General features: G+C 37.2%; 1 long non-coding RNA gene across 1 annotated transcript in view; it reads right to left on the minus strand.

Moving 5' to 3' along the window:
* The window catches only part of LOC107683664 (uncharacterized), a 7,497-nt gene extending 1,851 nt beyond the window's left edge, over positions 1–5,646 (minus strand). The window contains exons 1-2 of the long non-coding RNA XR_001633747.1: positions 5,635–5,646; positions 1,330–1,503 (exon numbers count right to left, since the gene is read on the minus strand). This is a non-coding gene — a long non-coding RNA (uncharacterized LOC107683664). The remainder of the gene's footprint in view (positions 1–1,329; positions 1,504–5,634) is intronic.
* Positions 5,647–5,850: the final 204 nt, after the last annotated feature.

The raw sequence follows: 5,850 nt of genomic DNA on the forward strand, positions 1-5,850 counted from the left end.
GACAGAGAGCCGATGAGCCAGGGCGACGGGGAGGATCCAGAGGTCCTAGGCGGAGCAGATGGCGCCGGTGACTGACGCGGAGATGTGAATCCGGGAGGCTGCGGTGGAGCCGGAGTGACAGAGGACTGAGGTGGAGCCAAGGGGATGAAGGAGCCTGACGGAGCCGGAGGGACGGAGGGACGAGGCGAAGCCAGAGGAGTGGAGTCCCGAGGCGCAGGATGGTCGACGACCGACGTGCTGGACGGGACCAGCGGAGACGATGGAGAGAGGAGAGGGGGCAGTTCGATCTCCAGATCAGACTTCCAGTCTGTGAGATCACCCTCCTCGTTTTGGCCCTTTTGCTACGCCATACTCGGCTCACCCTCAGCCGCGGTGCAGGGGCCGGAGCTCCTCTCTGCGCTCACACCGTACGTGGCTTTCTCCCTCATGGCAGGCGTTGTTGCCGGCTCACACACCTTGACTAACGTTACGGCCTCTGGCTCCGCGGCGATCCTCAGCTCTGTCGCTCTCTCTTCTTTAATTTTCTTTAAGCCCCGAGTTTCCGAGTTGGGGGCGTGTCATTGAGAAACATGGCGGAATTGATGGATGCAACGTCTGTAGTTGACGGTAAATTTTTATTTAAATTGATAGTTGAGTTGTCTTAAGTTTTTATGCGATACAGATTAAAGTGGCTTCATAAATTACTTTTTAAAAATATTAAAAACGCAAAACACACCTGATGTGAATTCTTTGCTCTTCATTTTCTATAAGCAGAGTTAAGAGACCCTGTTGTATTTTATTGTAATTTATTAAAAGAATGTACACCGCCATCTTGTGCCGACTAAACTGACTTGAACGCACCTGACGTCGTAATTACGACTTGTCAACTTGTAAGTACGAACGTCTCAGGAGGACTTGAACGCAGAAGTAGACCCGACCAACAAGAACTGAAAGGACTAGGGCTTTTAAAGGCAGGATAATTGGGGAGGAACGAAACACACCTGGAATCAAATTAACACAATCAACATGAGGAAGAAACTGGGTCACAGGGGCAAAAACACTCACAGAATAGTCCATAATCCTGACATCTTGTTAGTTATATTCACAAAAAAATATGAATGTAGTTTCAACAAATAAATTAAATTTCAATTTTATATATATTAGGTAGAGTGAACACAATGAAATTGTTACAGAATGCTCAAAACATGTTACTTTAGCTCATTTTAAATAAAATGAACAAGAGGCAAAAATAATTTTTGTGTACAGTCACAAATACACTCAAAACACTTAAAATAAACTGAACAGTAAACTAATAACACTGTAACTGCTGTAGAGTATAATGATACCAACTCTAGTTTCTCCAGCTTGCATTGTGTGTTCATCAGTAGATCACTGAGGTTTTTCACTCCAGAGTCTCCTAGTTTATTCCCGCTCAGCTTCAGTTCTCTCAGGTGTGATGGGTTTGATTTCAGAGCTGAAGTCAGGATGAGACACTGTTTCTCTGTAATACTGCATCTCCACAGACTGAAGACAGAAAGAGAAAAGACGATGAATCAGACAAGTGTCAAGTTCATGTGTGAGTAAATCCATCATGTGTTAACACCATACAGTGCAATAATAATAATAAAAAGATGAACCTTATTATATGACCATAATCAAAAACAGAAGAAAAATAAAGATTAACAAAGTAGATTAAGATGTTACGAACGGCGAGTTAAATCCCTACTCAAAGAGAAATAAATTGATCCGTAACAATTAACAGGGATCCATCTAGGAAAGATCCCTGGGGTCCCCGCTCTCACTCTCAAAGTTTCTCAACCACAAAATATTTAGGTGCAAATAAAAGTTTATTAAATAAAAATAAACAAAGGAGCATCATAACTTCGGGAGGGGTGATTTGCCAAAGTAAATTACAATAAACAAAACTACTACTATACACAAACTAACCTAGAAATCAGATACAAATAAAATGCAAGTTCTTACCTCCCTGCTAACATAAACAGGAGAAAACAAACAAAACAAACAGGCACCCACCTCCCTACCAGGCTCCACTTAACCAAGGTCCAGGAAGTAAGCGACCAAACATAACAGACATACAGTACAACTAAACTGTTACTTAACTCAATGGTTGACAACAAATGTCTAAGTTAGCACACACGTTACACAACGGGAACAACAGTGTTAACAGCGAAGACACCAGGAGAGCGGGGAGCCATATGGAATGCCAAAGCTGACTTAAATATAAATAAATAAATAAATAGATGTACAAAGAAATGTAAAAAAGCAAAAATAAATATTTATTTTATTTCCTTATTTTTTCACATTTATTTATTTATTTTATTTATTTATACATTTATTTATTTCCACTTTTATTTATTTTCGCATTTATGTATTTATTTACGTATTTATTTATTTCCACATTCATTTATTTCTACATTTATTTCTTTTTACATTTCTTTGTCCGTAGGGTAATGAGGAGGGCGTGTTTTACCTCAGGAATAGCAATCGAGCCAGAGTAGGCGAGGGGTAAGCTTTGAGGCCACAGTGACACCTTGTGGTGCCCAAACGAAGTACAAGAAGTGTAGCCTACATGACCCGCCTGTTGATAGTGTGGGATGAATGATTTAGATGGGCAATATGGCCAAAATCGTATATCACGGGTTATTATTTCAATTTCACGTGGGGGGTTGTTTCGGCTGGGAAGCGTGCAATCTGTGATCGCGTGCATTTGCTGAAGCTCACGAAAGCGTTCAATCGCTGTTTTTTTTAGGTTTCACTTTCAACACATGCAACGCATGTTTCAAAGATTCGGGATAGAAGGAAGCATCAGTTACTGTAGAAGATTTGTCGCCTCGCGCCACTTCCCGTGTGGACAGTCACTGCATCAACTGATTATAATGGGTTCTCTTGCTGTAGACATGGCTTTAGAAATGGATTAATCACACGTCTTAGGCTGGAAATATCCAGATCAAATAAAAGGTGTCCATGGGAACGGAGCTAGTGAAACACACACGCCATGCATTGTAGCCTAAAACATGTTTAATATTTGCGACTGACACCAACGATTGTATGCGGCTATGCAGTGGAGATGCGTTCACTGTCAAATATCATTAGGCAAGCATTCATTTTGAAATTTTGTCAAAAATTTGTTCTTGATTACAAGAAAAAACTCTATTGTTCTTGTTGTGATTTATTTCTTGTTTTTCATTTAGTTCATAAGTAAACACTGCAAATTAAATGGTTTCATTTTTTTTCTGCAGTCGAAGAAAGTATAGCCTAAATTATGTCAGTGATTTCTCTCATTTTAAAGATTATCAAGATTATTTTTTTTTCGATCTGCTGTCTAATAAAAGTTAAGAAAATTAGCCTATAGATCAGACTACAGGCTAATTTCATTCTTTCTTAACTTTTAACTTCTTAAAATTTGTTATGAAGAATTTTCAATCAACTTCATAACAAATAGGCTAGGCTAATGGATTTTCGTCATAAGCAGGGATGTCAAACTCAATTCCTGGAGGGCCACAGCCCAGCAGAGTTTAGCTCCAACCCTAATTAAACACACCTGATCCAGCTAATCAAGTCCTTCAGGCTCAGTTGAAAACATGGGCTGCGTTCAGCCCCGATAAAACGGTGCAAAACGTTTACTGAGTTTGACACCCCTGGTCATAAGCAATATACGAACATAACGATTGCCCTAGCTATTCTATGAAACAACATTTTCATTCAAAAAATCATAAATCACGAATATGACGAAATAAATATATATAAGCCTATATATATATATATATATATATGCCTATATAAAGTAATTATATATAATAGTTTTACGTCAAATTGGTAAGAAAATTACAGTGCCTTGAATTCATGAAGTAATCTTTTATTTCGTTCTAACCTGTAACTTGGGAAATGTAACAAAAAAAGCCAATCATTTTTAAGTGTGTGGGGGGTTTGGGGAGGGATATATATATTAAGGTATTATAGTAGCATTATATAGTGGTTCAACGCATTATACTGTGTTTTTTTTTTTTTGAGTCACAGATCGGACTATTTTTTCGGATAAGCAAGAAAAAAACTATTTAAAGCACAGAGAATGACAATGCCATGATGGGTTTTTGACATAGGCTAATTTTATGTGTATGTATACGCAGCTCGGTATTTCCGCGCTGTCTGAAACACGTCTCTTGTGCGCACTTTGATGGTGTGCGAGAACAGCACGTGAGTAACGATTTGAGCTCTCTTTCGTTTCTTCTTGTTGTAGTTTAAAATTGCTTGTACGTGTAAATTGGCAAATTAATCTGCGAATCACGTGCGTGCGGAACGGTAGTGTCTCATCCGTACGTATTGGATCAACTGCGATACGTTTAACTCCTAATATGTGACAGATCAGAGCAATCTTTCATTTACTTATTTAACATGAAATTGTCAAATTGCTACTCCATATCAATCGCATACAACGAAAATACTGAATAATAGCAACTTAATGCAGTAATATTTTTATTTCGTCATATTCGTGATTTATGATTTTATGAAAATTTTGTTTTATAGAATAGCTAGGGTGTTTATGTTCGTATATTTCTTATGACGAAAATTCATTAGCCTATTTGTTATGAAGTTGATTTAAAATTCTTCATAACAAATTTTAAGAAGTTAAAAGTTAAGAAAGAATGAAATTAGACTGTAGTCTGATCTATAGGCTAATTTTCTTAACTTTTTTTAGACTGCAGATCGGAAAAAAAATAATAATTATTGATAATCTTTAAAATGAGAGAAATCACTGACATAATTTAGGACTGCGGTCAAGCCAGCCACACTTTTCTTTGTTTTGCGCGTGTAATCGTGCACTTACGGTATGGGTGCTGAGAGCAGTCAAAATGCATGTAAAGAAGCTGTCATTCTGACGTTTCCTTTATACTGTTGCTTATTTTAACTTTTTTTTTTTTTTTTTTTTTAAGTATGTATTTGTATAACAAAATGCGTCCTAGCACTTCCACTGTGTCCCATTTTCCAACACTCATAAAAAATGTTCCTTTATAGGTTAGCTCATTCTTTCAATTGATATGTATTCAGAGTGACCCTGACTATCACTGTATAAATTTTGAAGGCATTTTACTGTTTAGTGTAAGAGAAAACTAAAAGCAAAATCACCCCAAACATCAAACTCCATTGTTGCACTTGGATTATTTCCGTATATTCAAACACTCATAAAAAATGTTCATTTATAGGTTAGCTCCTTTTTTAATTGATATGTATTCAGAGTGACCCTGACTATCGCTCTATTCGTTTAAGGCATTTTACTGTGTAGTTTTGGAGAAAACTAAAAGCAAAATAACCCCAAACAACCAAATACATCCTAGCACTTGCACTGTGTCCCAATTTCCAACACTCATAAAAAGTGTCCCTTTATAGGTTAGCTCATTCTTTCAATTGATATGTATTCAGAGTGACTCTGACTATCACTCTATTCATTTTCAAGGCATTTTACTGTGTAGTTTTGGAGAAAACTAAAAGCAAAATCACCTCAAAAAACAAAGTCCATTCAAGCACTTACACCATGCCTCATTTTCAAGCACTATATACATTATACACACAATGACGTCTTGCATTTTACGTTTTACTGACATTTAATGTAGTGAATGCCTTCTTTTTAACTAGAACTGATTATGTTCATCATTCATTTGAGAAGTCGTTATTTGTGTGGTTACTAATTCCTCACCTTCAGTTTCATTTCTTATATCTACGTTTTTTATAGCCCAGTCAGTTTCGTTTTTGGTCGTCGGTTGTTGTGTTTGTTTATGGTGATATGCCGGCAAAGCTGTTTTTTTTTTTTTTTTTTTTCTTTTTTCTTTCTTTGCAGTTTAACTTTCTGGATTA

Source organism: Sinocyclocheilus anshuiensis, unplaced genomic scaffold (assembly GCF_001515605.1).
Source record: "Sinocyclocheilus anshuiensis isolate Anshui unplaced genomic scaffold, SAMN03320099.WGS_v1.1 scaffold2683, whole genome shotgun sequence".
Classification (NCBI taxonomy): domain Eukaryota; kingdom Metazoa; phylum Chordata; class Actinopteri; order Cypriniformes; family Cyprinidae; genus Sinocyclocheilus; species Sinocyclocheilus anshuiensis.